Genomic DNA, 15,198 nt, shown 5'->3' on the forward strand with positions numbered 1-15,198 from the left:
GCTATTTAAGTCTGAGGACTAACAGACGAACAGACCAACTTCCCTTGAGCCACGCCATTAGTCATCACCTATTCTTCGGTATCTCCGGAAGGCTTTGTAGACGCCTGCCAAACAACGCTTGGTGAAATGCCAATGCTGCTGGTAGAGTAGACAAAGTCATCCATCCCCCTGAAAACACATTTGACTGGTAGCTGGCGTTGATTTTCTGTTCGGCTAAGATGAACACGCAATGTACAATGGTCCGAGTCACAACCTGCCTCTGCTCAGTGAAGGCCCCAACATACATACACAACTATATACTGAGATAATCACACTCCAGTAATCGGATAGCTTCCTCTGCGGGGAGGAGAAAATTCAAAGCAAGTGCCCCACCTCTTCGAATGCCTGCCTATTCAAGTAGCACATTGTGGAGCCACAAAAACCTACTTCTTAGCACAGATTACCTTGATTGCTTTTTACAACAAACATTTTCGAAGCAGAGACAACAAACACTACACCAACAAAACACCTCGCTCGTTTGTGACAGTGGATTACTACAGAGCAACGGTTCATTTCCAGTGTCAGACGGAGCTCCTGGAATTCAATTTTCCCCTTGGGAAACTTTATTAATTACATGTTAAAGATATATTGAATGGACTCCCTTTCATTGTCAGGGGCTCTGAATGTCCTCTTCACATCAAACACTACTGTACCTACTTGATCTTCAAAAAAATGAGAAAAATAAATGCAAGCCAGCGCCGTGCAGTTAACTGTCCGAGGCATGTGTTGCTATGAACAGATGGCTACATTTTGGCGGCTTCGTGTTGAGAGCTATGTTATGATTTAAAGATTGCCACGCCGTGCTGATCAATAAGCCCGCACCAGATGAGCTGAGGTTTACAGGGGGCAGCAGAGGGAGGAGGACCACTAAAGCGGTAAATCTGACCAGAAGCACTTACTTCCACTGCGTATCCTATGGGCCATTATCGGTGGGTGTGCTCACACATCAAAGTGGCAGGGGTCTTCCGGGCTAAAAAGGAATAAGAAACAAAGGACCATTAAATCACAGCGAGAGACCTGGCTCAGAGCAAACACACACGTGAACACACCGAAACACTGCAGTGTGAGGACTGTGAGGAGAGTTTAGGGCCCGAAAGAGAAAGATCGAGAGAGGAGGAGGAGGAGGGGGAGAGGGAGAGAAAGGGTGCGCGACATTGATTTTCCCCCTCTGAAGTGCCACTTCATCATTCTGTGAGACACACTCTATCGATCCCCCGCCTTCAGTTTGTTTGTAATTTTGGGGGCTCAAAACCGTTCACAAAGATAGATCCTCTTATATGCCACTTGCCTCTGAGATGAAGAATGGAGAGATCAAAGGATGCGTGGAGATGGCCTCATTTTGCTAGGTGCCCCTCACTCGGTATAGTTTTTGTGGCTCGGTTTTAAAAGAGGCGCTTTGGAGGCAGATGTGGAGGGACTCCATTCACCTGAGTGTTTTTTTATTTCTAATAATACAAAGCCCAAGTCTTGCCATATGTTACCCTTTCTGCTCTTACGTTTTTCATGCGTTAAGTGCATTTGCATTAGTAGATTCTAAGGCTACACAAGAGAAACCCTGTTTTTTAGCACTTGAAAACCATAAGGAGGAAAGTGTCCCAACACTCAGTCTTTCTTTGCCTTTCTTCTTCTCCTCAGTACTCTGACTCAAAGAAGACTGCTTGGATTAGTCACCATGAGCATGCTGAGTGCAGTTTACTAACATCACATTACATAACTTCTGGACATAGAAGTTCATCCTTCGAGCAATTACCTCCCGCTGCCATTTGGAGCTGAAAGCACTGCACGATGTTGCCAAGTGCAGTTTTCACTGAAAACCTCTAAAGCCCCTCAAAAAGTTCTTCACTGCATCATTTGTTGTTACTTCCCTTGGCTAGAAAAAAAAAGCAAAAAAAAAAAACAGTTTGGTGGTTTCACACCATGGGGCGTATTTTTTTTTAGCTTTTTACTCACTATGCTGCACACTCAAAACTGTATTGATTGTTGTATAAAATACTGCACACACATTTACACTACGTATGGTGGCTTCAAAAAATAAAGTTTGGGTCATTGTTGCCTCGACCTCGGATTTTGTTTGCTCATGTTTTTCGACTTGTTGGTCAGGATTTTTAGCAATAAGAGTTGCAGCGGTATGAGATGTTCACAGCGAGATGACCTTCTCAGAAAATATCCATCATCGTTTGGGTTTTAAGTTTGTTCTTTCCTGTTTTCCCTGTGTTCCCAGTGTCTCTCCATCTGCACCTCATCCCCTCATTAGTTCAGTTTGTATTTGGGCCTGTGTTGTTCCCTCACTCTTTGCTGGTTTGTTTGTTTCCATCCATGTGTCTCCTGTGCTCCAGGGCCTTGCTTCATCCCTGTGTTCCCGATGGTTTTCAGTTTTCTCCTCAGTTTTGTATCTCTCTTTATTTATTTTTTCCTTTCACTTATCTTTTTCTGCTTTTTGTCTTTTGTTACTGGCTTTTTGGTTTTTGAAATTTGAATTTCACATTGGACATCAGCTCACTGAACCTCGCTTTCTGTTTTGAACCTGCCTGCCCCCGTGTGTCAATATTATGGTTTCACTATATGAAGGTATATGTATGACCCAATTATTACAATTATTATCAGTTAAAATAACACTTGAATTAATAAAACAGAAGGGGGATATTGTAATTTCATTAAATAGTATGTCCTGATGGACATGAAACTTGATATAAACTTGAATTATTCAATTTGTAATAATACTTACATAGTGGAATTCAATACTTTAACTGATATTAGGTTTCAACCCTGTGAGCAATGTCACTGTAAGTTAGAGACACAAAAAACTAGAAAGATAAGACACAGGTTGGACAATTAAAAAAAATTGTTAATTGAAGCCTTGAGTTTCTATTTAGTTGTAGTTTAGTTGCGGGTTGTGGGGCAGGCGCTACATGTTTCAGTCGGATAAATACTTCTCTCCTGGAGCGAACAGAATAGGTTTTCACTGCCAAAATTATGCCGGTTGGAGCAGATTCATCGCAGCAGCCCGTTTTCCACCGTGACCTCCACTACTTCCAGAAAAATTCTCAACCTGAGAGACAGCCACCCACATACAGCCTTACCTCAACATCTCATCTGCATTTCATCATACCCCCACTCCCCCTCATATTCAGAGCGATGGAAGGCTTTCACCTCAGAATACCTTGAGAGATCCCAAGAGAAGACATGAAGGTCATCATACACACAGCACACAATACAGGGGCTGCAGGAAAACATCCTTCAACCAGAGATATTCAGTACTGTTCATCAAACAGCACAGAACAAACAAACAAACAGAAACACCCACACACACTCTCAAAAAAAAGACAAAATGTCTGAAGTGTTCCAAAGTAAACCAGTACTTTCACATCATGCTGTTCTCTCATACTCATGTTTAAAATCCAGTTTAGTTTGGGAGGGTTTTTGTAATCTATTTAATCCACGTTAGCACCATCTCAACCCATTTCCCTGCTCTAACTCGCCTTTGTCAGGCTGAAATGATTAACAAGAAAAATAACATATAATCAAATAGGTTGATCATCTAGCATACTTGAAGATTGTGAAAAGATGTGAGCAAGTGTTTTGTGAGGAATGCAACCTTGTTTCCTTAATTGAATTAATAACCTTCAAACACATTTCGTATTGGCATTCTAAAAAACACTGGATCCCTGTTAAAATCACAGTTAATCCAGTGATAAAGCACCTTATCAACTGAGACATCTAACTTCCTTCCGTTAGTCAGGGTGTCTTAAAGCAGCCACGATGCAAAAAGAAAAAAGCTTGGGATTCTTATGAGAAACACAATTATCAGTATCAGAATCTGTAGTTTTAAAGCCCTTTCACGGTGATTGACTACCGCTAAATATTTACAACCTCTAACCAAACACTACAGAAGCTGATTTCATCCTGATCTGCACACATTCAAGATGGGTGACTAATCAATCATGGTGCATCGTGATTGGTTGCAACATAAGCCTGCAGATTCTTTGGATTTAGTGGCACATGAGAGCTACTGTTTAAACAGAAGAGAACAAATCCATCTGCTGGTTTCTATTGTGCAGCATTTCCATTCACTGTTCAGATGGTCTATCCAGATGCAGAATGTCGGTTCAGAGTCAATATATGCTCACAAACTTTAAGCTGCAGTGTCAAGGCTGTTGTCTCTTTCATCGCCTCTGTCTCTCAGCTTTTAAAGTGGCAAAGGCATTCTTGCAAATTAGCTCATCAGAAAATTAAAATAATAAAGCCATAAAAGGATTATCTGTCAAGCACAGAGCACAAGTGTCAATTGTGCTGAGCCCTCTGATGCCATGTGGATACTGAAGCAAATGGTTTCGACAGTTTCACTGTAATGAACCTCCATCCTCACGGTTAACAGCGGTGGAGTGACTGACAGCCTCGACGCTCTGGGTGGAGGTCATCCATGTGAGATCAGTGCCGCATCCTCCAGATGCTCTTGCCATATTTGCTGCCTACAGGCAGTCTATTTGGGGTACTTCTTCATTTCCTTACTCCCCAGGTTTTTAAAATGTCATTTATATCTAATGGCCGTGCTCATTAGCTGCATCTGAAAAACACACTCTGGTCATTACCAGCTACATTTGCAGTCAGGCTTCATGCCGAATTCTCTTGTTTGAGTCATCCGTCACAGCCCCGTTCTTTGGCAGTTGGCACCACAAATGACGCAAAACGCAAATCTTCTAATTATCTGCAACTATCTTTATCTTTTTACATTGCTTGTGAATCTGTTTTGACAAGGCCGCTTTATCAGTGTAGCGAGAAACCCAATCCGAAGCAACATCCATCATGTTGAAGCTGCCAAGGCCACTTGGGGGGCTACACGGGCAGTGGCGCGCTAAGAATTGCACTTTACCTTGGTGAGATCCCCTTGTGTACGGGCAAAGTGGGAGAAGGGAAGGTTTTGCATGACTAGGACTGCGATGGAAACAACGGCATTCAATTCTCTTTCATTATTTACCCGTACCACTGTCAGATAGGGCCGACTGTTACAAGGAGATTTAAGTAAGCTGGGGGAAATGTCTAAAGAAACCCCATCATTGTCAAGAGGATCAAAAGTTCATTCAAGAACCAAGACATCCACTTTTGTCACTGTCAGGTCCACTTGAAACAGAAGCACAGCATGCTATTTCTGCCCTCAAACTGCGAAATAAATAGTTGCGTGGGTGTGCAACAGCCTGTCTAAGTAAGAAATCGAGAGAGAGAGAGGGTGTGGGGTGTGTGAGGGGGTTGGCTATTCTTTGTCAACTGCTCAGTGCCATTTAATGGCCTGTAAACCCCTTTGCTGGAGAAAGAACAGGCAATTAGCATACTGAGTGGATTACAAGATTGCTCTGACTCCTGGATTAATGTGTGCACTTAATCTTCTCTTTGCTAAGCGATTCTTGGATATACAGCCATTCAAGGGGAACTAATTTTAACCCACCTTCCAGAACACAACATGAAAAGGGGTTTCTTCTATGATGGCATCAAAATTGAAGCACAGTTACTTCACGTACTCTTACGCCGAATAGCCCAAGGTCAACCCATGTGCTCAAGAAATGTTTGATTGCCTTGCTTCCAACCCCAAAGCATACCAAGCATGTCAACAGTATTTACAGCGATGGGAATGCAAGAGGGGAGACACTCTCAGCCTCTCCAGAACATGTTAACACGGCACTCCTGTGCTGAAGTTTTGCCCTGATGTCACATCAGGGGGGAACCTAAGCTGTGGTTCAGACTTAAAACAACTCACCATTAAAACAACATAGGTGGCTGTGTTGGCAGAGGTGGGATGTTTTAGGTACCTGGTAGATCATAAAAAAAGGTCCAGGAAGTCCAGTTGGAACAACAGATTAATGCACTTCAAGGTTTATGAGGCACCAAAAACCTTGCAATCCACAGGGCATCACAGTGGTAAATATTTTATGTTTCATTGTGACGATGCAGCCGTAAACAGTAGAAATGCTTTGTTCACGTAACTAAGTACTCTACTGGGAATGTGTGCTTGCATGTTTGTCCAACGCAACTCCTTGCCAGACGATGCTGCATTGTTCATTGTTTGGTTGGAACCCTATGTTGGTACTGCCGATGTGTCACCAGACTGGTTCAATTCAAAATTCACCTGAGCAGTGCTTTTTACTTCCAGGGCTTAAGTCCAGGGGGCCAGAATGCCCCCCAAGAGCTCTTTGTTTAGGCTCAAGTGCTCCTGCGAGTGTCCTGACTTCCCGCTATGTGCCCCTTGCACTGTTTTATAGGGTAGGTGGGCCACCTCGCCTAAATGAAAAACCATTTTAACCAACACCATAAAAATCAAATTTTTTATGAAACAATTTATATATATTTTATCATGAGGGAAAATTAGCAGAATGTACATCAGCATATTCTGCCGTACATTTAATGATTGATCATCAAATGACATGTGCCACAATCTTGGTGGCTTACCACCGCTGCTAAAACTTTTCTTTGGGCACATACTACGCCCACTTGCCAAAAATGCTCCTCTGGTTCAGTTAAGCTGCTTTCTCCTGGCAAGGTACACCTCAGTTCGACTTGACTTTTTGCCATTGTGTATTGTAGCTGTGAACTGATGCTTTTTTGTCACCTAGGTCAAGGTTCCAAGCGAACTGAGCTGATACTAAATGTTGTTGCGTAAACACTGTAGAATGTTATTGTTCCGCTATTAGCCTCTTTATGTGCACTTAGTGAGCTTTTGGTTGAGTGAGAGAGGGACAAAGCGGTAGAGAGTGATGGTCAATGGGAGCAGAGCAGAGGAAAAGATTACCAGTGAAGTTGTAGCACTTAAAGTACAGTGTAGGTTACAGTTAGTCAGTGAGGAAAGGCAGCTTCTCAAGGCTAAAGTAAATCTCCTATGTGTTCTTTCCCCAACTGCTGGAAAAGTAAAGAGTGTGCGCATGTTATCACAATTAGAGTCCCGTCTATGTTGAGGGAATAGTACCTGCAGTGGAAAACAAAGTAGAGAAAGGAAAAAGCAAGTTGAGTTTAGAAAACGCAATAGGGGCTGTTTCTGCAAAATCTAACCCTAACCCTAAAAGTGTTTTTAATCTTCTCCACCACTGTGTACCAACTGATGCTATGTCTAAACATCAAGACTCTTCTATTTTGTGTCCTTGAACATAAAAGTCAAACATTTGTCAAGTCCCTGACGCACAGCTACGCCACACACCACACCATTTCCTTGATTGCTATCCTCTTGACTATCTGTACTCTATATGATAAACGTGGGGCTGCACTCCATCTCTCCACAAACGCGGGCTTCATCTGCTATCTCTGCCATCGTTCCCAAATCACTGTGCCTATTCGCTGGCTTTGATATGATCTTTAATCCACGGCTCCCCACCTCATCCCTGAATCTTTCACCCGGAGTGTCAGGCCAGAAATGAAAAGAGCTGATATAACTTTGCACAACTGTTTCTCAGTGTCAAGGTGTGGTGTCTTAAAAACGGCAAACTCAGCTTAATATAGCCCACATTCGGGAACACGTGCAAACACAAAGGTGTGCACACTATGGCAGATTCAACAGCAGATACTCGTTCATTCACATCGGAAATTCACTGGAAAAACCTCCGAACACAAAAACTGCAATTACCTCCAGTATATTGCAGGTGGTACCCATATGCCGATGAACTCTCATGTTGTAAACATTTTTCAAAAAAAGCTTAGGACAGCTTGTTTGCCTCGCAGAAATTTGTGTGAAAATGGGCTCGGGAGCAGTAACAGAATGCCTTGCTCGTTTCCTCCAAATATCAAGAGAGATTACCATCTTTGCAGCAATCCTCTGCCTCCATTCTCACAGATAAAGAGGCTTTCAGGATGCACTCCTTCAAAAAAAAACTAAAGTGCTGATTCACCGCAATGTGTCAAAAAGGAACAGATGGTTGAGGCACACCTCCGTTGTCCGCTGAGATGAGCGCTCCCGGTTCCAAAAGCTGGAATGGCGCGCTAAGGCTAAGGTGGGCCTTGCTGTTTATCACGCATCATTTTTTTTGGTGGCTAAAAGCTGTAGAAACAGTGTTAGTATTGGAAGAGAAAGAAAGCCTGGATCCCTGGACACATTAAGAAGGCGTTTTCTCCTTAGAAATCAATAATGTCTCATTGCCTTGAAGATCGCCAGGAATGCCATCGCTTTCAATTTATTCATTCATTCTTCTCAATGAACACTCTACTTTGATCCAGTGTTTTCCATCCCATCGGCCCTCCTTCTCCCTCCTGGTCTTTCTCCTGGGAGGTTCTTTTAACTTGTTAAGATCTCTTCTCCACTCTTTTAACAATGGCATTTGTCTGTGTATGGAGAGAGTTCTCCAGTATGGGACCCTGGAGTCTGTCTGTGCTTTATTGCATCACAGGCAACGAGTTTAGACATGTTTATTTATCCCTCATCAGGCCATGATTTGATATGCAGCACTGCATGATTATTTCCTGCGCGCACATCCTGAGTCTTGCTTTATATAAGTGCCGAGTTGAGATGAGGAATCATTTTGAATCCACCCACTGCCCTCTGACATCCCTGAAAGCTTCTTGTGTTCACCTCCAAGGTTCCCCTTGACTCAGCAGGGTGGAAAGCAGCGCCTTTTGCACCGTCGACTTAATATGTCCATTCATTCCCTTAAATTATCGAAATTAGCCACAGACCGTAGGAGTGTAGCGACTCTCAGACAGCTGCCACCGGTCCCTGGTTTCTCTTCAAAGAGTGAACACAGGACATAAAACACACTCAGACATCACACACAGCAACAAACCTCCAGCTGTGGGGTAAGCAGTCGAAAAAAAATTACAGATTGAGAAGAAACCTTAGGGAATAAATGGTTGTTGCCAGATGTAGTTTTCGAGAGTTGGCTGTGATAATATTTCCATCTTGGTGTGCTTGTCAAACACAGCTGACTGGTTTTTCGGTCTAAGTCATCACACTAAATTAATTTGTCTGATAGATGGAGAACTTTGAAAGGAAATTCAAAGTTTTTTTCTTTTTTTACCCTACCTACCCCTACTGCTTGCTTCTGAGCACCCAACAATGGGGGACACGAGGCCCCGTCATGTCATCAGCATTTCTCTGCCTGTATTCTGCCTCTGAAAAACCTCTATTGGGAAGGCCATGTAGCCCTTACACTCAGGGCTACCCCTAGGCATGATCTCACAAAACAGAGGAGTAGTGCAAAGTGGTATAAGCAAGGTGTGTCTTGGGATTGGCCCAAAGATGAATATATATATATAAATATATAATTAACTAATGACTAACACATGTGCTGTGACTCCAGAACTTGACAGAAATCTTAATTAGACCGATTTCCCAAGTGGATGCGGTGTATGGGAAGGTGCAAGTGTAAGTGTGATGGTGTGCAGTCGGTGAGTCCCAAGAAGCATGTATGAGTGTGTGCGGAGACTCAAATCGCTTCTGCTGAGCGTAACAATAAAACAGAGCTCAATGTGAAGCCCTCACTCAGCAACTTTAATGCTGGCGCCGCGAACAAAGGGGTCAGAGCTTACAGTAATTTCTGTTCTCTCCACATCAATATATGATGCTTCACCGGGGCCAATGAGAACCTGTCCGGAGTTATGAAAGGAATCTGTTTGCGCGAGGCGAGCGGGCACACATCAGACACCTCTTGACCCTCCAACATTGTCGGACGTGAAGCAACGAGGCCTTCCTGGCTCAACTACGTGTCTCCTCACAAAACCACTGAAGTCAGCTTTGGTTTATTACAGCTAATGCACCATCTGCCCAGGAGACTCCTCATTAAATATGGAGGAGATAAATAACATATCTCATGTCTGCAGCACTGAACCTAAATGTGACCAGTGCTGGTGGAGGGGGCACTATTTATATGAGACAGTTTTGGCTACATGGTGAAAAATGCAAGTAGAAGGTCTTTAAAAGATTGCTGCTCCAGGCAGACTTGACAGATATTTTGCATCTAAAGACATCCCAGAGCGCTTGTCACATTTAAGTCTCAAGCTAAGACGCAATCAATCAGGAAAAGACGTTTCACTAGCAACCGCAAATCAATAGTCGCTTCCTAATTCTCCCCGGCTTTACTTTCAAATGTTTTACATTGGGAAATCAAAGGTCCACAGCGATGAGTTCTTGTAAAAATCAAGTCAAGTCAAGTCTGTCTCTTCATCAGGGGACGTAACAACACATCAGCATTAATGGATGTCCATTTTTTTAAACAATATAGCGATGAGGAGACTTGGTCAGCAGACTTAACTTATGGACTGTTTCATCATAAAATGGTCCATATAGTCCCTTAAAAACTGTCCGGGATCACTAGCTCCGGGTGTCAGAGATAACACATTGACCACCTTTATAAACTCACCAATAATGCAAAGTAATCTCTTTTGTTTATCTATTTCCCCAGACAATTAAATTCTCCATTACTGTCACCGCGTATTACAAGGACATATGTGCGTGGGTGTGTAGATGTGTGTATGAAAGCAGAATAAATAGCTACTCCCTTGATGCTTCTTAATTTTAGCAAGCCACTCAGGATGAGATGCTTTATATGTAAGCACCTATTTACCGCCCTGAACCGCGTACACATACTTTTATTGCGAGATAAGCGGCGAGACAGCTTTTCGGTCATCGTTTAATTTTTCAACCATTGTAGGAAAAAACAGTAGCAGTTAATCACACTTCTCGACGCTGGCCCGACTTAAAATGAATGGATAAATAATGCAAAGAGAGCTGCCGGTGAGAACACATTAGTTTTATATATACACTGGACTGCAGCTCTGGTTCTTCCGAAAGACGATAAACATTTTTTTTTATTATTTTTAAGTTCAGTCCCTCAGCACAAGAGCTGTGGAACTGAGGAATGGGTCTTTCATCTAACTTTGAGAGGTGAGCAGGTGCGACTGGCTGTGCGATGGCTGTCCAATCATTTCCCTTTTATTACCAGATACATTTAGAACGGGGCTGAGTTTACATTCAATCATATACAATTCCCCCAAGTTTTAATTTTATCATCTTTTGCTCTCATTGTGGATATAATTCAGCTGCAGTAGACCAATGATGCAACATAACCAAGACGCTCTGCTTTGTTCGGTCACATAAAACCGGTGGGAAACAGGTAATGTCTCCGCGCTGAATCGTGATCATATTTACAGCGCATCAACCCACACGGATCCCAGGAGGTTCTTTAGAGCATAATGTTAGAAATGTACAGCAATGCTACAACATCTATGCAACATATGAAAAGAGGTGAGAAGCAGCAGTCTTCTGAACAGGAAAACAAGACTGAAATTGTAAATTGTCTTTTATGGAAAGAATACGAGGAATTCAGTCTTTATATTGAATTCTCAAAACACTGTAAAAGTGCTCAAATGCAGGTAACAGTTCATCTTGCTCAACTACATCCTTCTGAAACTATTGGTACCTTCAATTGGTGGTGTATCTACAGAGTTTGAACGACGTTATGATGAAGCACCACTCATGAGTTGAAATATGTATTATGTGTTTTACAAATGTCAGAGCCAGAGAGTGACAATTGTGTTCCGTTTGTATTTGTATTCAAATTAGTATTTTGTTTTTTGTGCCTTTTTATCGTGAACTATTTTTAAAAAGGGAACAAGCTTGCATCCATTTTAGTTGATGCCTTCTCTTTTCTCTGTTTGGTTGAAGAAGAGAAGCTCTCTTTCTAGAAAGCTAGCAGCAGCAGCGTTGAAACGAGCTAGCTTGCACAAAACATTAAAATTAAAGTCTCTACATATTAACAGCATTGACCCTTATATAAAGTGGCAGAACACTGAGCTTCAAAAACAGATTTGGTGAAGTTTTAAAAGTATTTTCCCAAAGCCTTTGAATAAACTGTACATGTCGAATTGCACAAAATTGCATCATTTTTCTTTCCGCGGAAGGACCTCCATGGCCCCAGCTCTAATTATGCCCCCCCCCACACCAAGAATTGTGGTTGGCATGATGCCCCAGATCTCCACATAAATCTGTGTCATTTTGTGATACCAGAATCTTATGAAATAACTACTGTTGAAGTGCTTTTCAGCAAAATACCAGCGCTGCTCTTGTACAGCACTAACTGCTCCTGTGTGCACCTCTCTGCCCCCAGGCCTGAAAAGGAAATTATTTCTTGGCCCCAGTTAAATACAGGCTAAAAGGGGGTTAAATTACCTACTATAATGTACAGGAAAAATCGTCATGCCTCAGCACAAAATGGATAGGAAGTCCTTATTGCACTGACTTGAAAGACTTGTCAGTCTTTGACAGCACACTGTGCTGACTTTCCAACCAGATTCAGTACAGTGTGTGCTCCACTGTACAGTATGAAATCTAATTATTCAGTGATGAAGCCACTTGTATCCCTGCACATTTCTACCAGAAATATAGCTTCATAAAAAAAGCCAAGAAGCAAAAATAGCTCATGCACAATAGAGCAATTAAACTCCATGTCTCTTTGAATCTCATCTCTTAGCACACTTGAAGCATGTCCAGAAAGAGCTTCAGTATCCCTTCAGCCCTCATGGTCAAGCTTTTACGTTTTCACAGAGGAATAACATGTCAGAATGTACCCAAGACATTAGTAAATTCTGCTAAGCAGCTGTCCAAATGTTCTTTCTCTGCACTTTTCTTAGAGGCGTTTTACTCTCTGTGATGCCAAAGAGAATACTATGAGCTGAAAAGTGCTCCCTGGAGTGTTTTTTTTCTTCCCCTCTACCACTGGACACATTGGGACTCTTTGCAGATGGACACATGCTGTGCAGCCTCCTCATGAAGAAAAAGCCACTGGCAACATTTGGGGAGGCACACTGAATAGGCAGGAGGCTTCACTGAAACCTCAAACAGCATAGGCCGCTGAAGTCAGCTTCTGGCACGATGAGACAAAGCTCACAATCCCGTCTCTACACATCGTCCTTTGTTTTTGCCCTCAAATGTCATACTGTATCAGACTTACAGCATACCGTATTTTCTAACTGCGCCTCAATTATTCCCTGGAGCCAAGTAATGAATTTCTTGAAGATTTTTATACTTTCCTTGAGGGGCTGGTGCCTTAAGAAATGGATCAATTTTTGGGATGATGTGCTACCTTAGCGTTCCTTTGATTTATGATCTAAGAAGTCATGTGTTACCGTCCTCCAGCTTTGTTGTGACTTTCAAATGCACTATGCAGTCCGTGACGACCCTTTGGCCCACCAACAGCTCCAGAGCTGGGTGACCCTAATTACGCTGTTGACTTTGCTGCCAAACCATCTCATTGGAAACCAGCCACAGCTTTGGTGACCCTGGCATACGGGCTGTTCCCAATGGAAAGCAATTTAATGCTTGGCTGCTCAAAGAGCAAAATATATGCAGTGCAAGAAATCCCTTAGATAAATTAGAGCGGGCAAGCGGATTCTGTAAGAGCCTTATCTGAAGCCTGATGAGACACATGTCACCTTAGAGGTGACATGAGACCTTAACGTGAAGGAAGCAGTCAAACTCTGTCACAAAGCAGCAGGCTGTGGTGGGAGGCTGCTGGGAGACCAGCGGTGCACCTGCAGTTCAGAGGTATGTTTGAACTGTTACAGCACAGTAAAGTTCCAGCATACCCTACATCAACGATTGAGGACTGTTCAGTTTTTGCCTGCTGGACTTGTTGATCAAGTAGTCACGTCATGGCTCTCTGTATTGAGCCATAAAGGAAGTCGGTGTTGTTAAACCATGCACATGTGCAGCATTAGTATGACTTGCAGCAAAAAGGCAAAAGTCCCTAAACTTTTTAAGTGTTTTTTTTTAATTGTATTTTGTATTTATCAGATTTGGCTTATGATACATGCAGTTTTTATGTCCAGATGACCATTTAAAGTGAAGTTCTGTCTCTTTCTCTATTCATTTAGATAGAGGCCTTGTCTTGTTAGCCCGAGGGTGCTGTAAAGATGGCTGCTGAGTGGCAAGACTTGCCTAAAAGGACTTATGAATTGTTATACTCCAACAAAGGAGCAACACTCGCCCCAGTCCCCACTGGCCCATCCCATTTTGCAAAGAAAGCAGCCAGTATGCCTACAGTGGAATACCTGCCTCTTGTATTGTTAGTTGTTACTGTATGTTTTGGTCATTTAATGAACAAAGACTAACTGAAAAAATAAAAACTACAATTCGACATTTCGTTCTGCATGATCATACAGGCTGGAGAGACAAGACAGGTCAGAACACGCGAAGACTTCCTTAGGGCCATTTCTTTCATGGTCATGTATCTTACCCAAAAAGTACAATGTAATGAATCAAAATGAGTGCTAAATAAAAAGGCCTGGGGCTCAAAGGCAGGAGCTCACTTACCAAGATCAGCAAATACATATCTTACTCCCTCCTCACTGACTCACTCTGATAATGTCACAGATAAAAATGCCTGTTTGCTGTCTGAATTAACACGTGCATGTGTCGCTGCAGTGTTAACATTTGATAGTCAGGATTGATAGACCCAATTATTTCCTCCTAGTCTTAATTAGGAAGTGAGATCATTTATATGATTATTTTTAAATTGGTGTGTCTTTATTTTTTTGTTACTTTCTCTCCCTGTGTGTGGGTATGTCTGATGACCTTCACGTGGTACAAGCCGATTTGTTAATTCAACTGATTACAGAGTTGTATCCACATGTGATTGGTCATGGATGACGGCTCTGGCGCACACAACAACCAGATGACGATTACCAGCTGGACTGCACTTCAGTCTATGAACTAGTTTGGACGGACAGCATTTTGCTTTATTTGAATTTAATAAGTCTGGGCTGTGTTGATGTGAGTGTTGAGGCTGCACTCCTCAATGTTTAACTCCTTTGGTCTGTTATTTCTGTTTCTTTGTTTGAGTAGGCAATTTCAAGAAATTGCGATTTGTAAGCAGGCTAAGCTCACACACTTAAAGGCTCCTAATTCCTCTAAATTAAAGCAAGACAAGGTGTCTGTATCGTTTCCTGCTGTTTTTTAAGTTATGCTGTCTGTGTATTGAAATTGACAACGTTAATGCATGTTCTTCCCAAGTAATTAGTGTGGAGGCGCTAACAGAACAATGTCCTCTGAAGCACACTAGGCAAGGGTGGTTGAGGAGCAAATCAGCCTGGGTTGAGAGGTGCTTGGCTTGAGCTAAGACCATGATGACCTTTTAGACTGGAACAATTTCCTAGGGAGTCAAACCCATTAAGCACAGTAACTGTACTGGAGTG

At 42.5% G+C, this 15,198-nt stretch overlaps 1 protein-coding gene across 10 annotated transcripts in view; it reads right to left on the reverse strand.

Moving 5' to 3' along the window:
* Positions 1-15,198, reverse strand: part of LOC115587137 (alpha-1,3-mannosyl-glycoprotein 4-beta-N-acetylglucosaminyltransferase C) — a 108,064-nt gene that overhangs the window by 59,939 nt on the left and 32,927 nt on the right. For 7 of the 10 annotated variants that reach the window (XM_030426787.1, XM_030426783.1, XM_030426785.1 and 4 more), the window contains one exon: positions 939-1,009. The exons of the other annotated variants lie outside the window; for them this stretch is intronic. The gene's annotated coding sequence lies outside the window, so the exon portion shown is untranslated. The remainder of the gene's footprint in view (positions 1-938; positions 1,010-15,198) is intronic. 10 annotated transcript variants of the gene reach the window in all.

The sequence above is a fragment of the Sparus aurata genome, chromosome 8, assembly GCF_900880675.1.
Source record: "Sparus aurata chromosome 8, fSpaAur1.1, whole genome shotgun sequence".
NCBI lineage: Eukaryota > Metazoa > Chordata > Actinopteri > Spariformes > Sparidae > Sparus > Sparus aurata.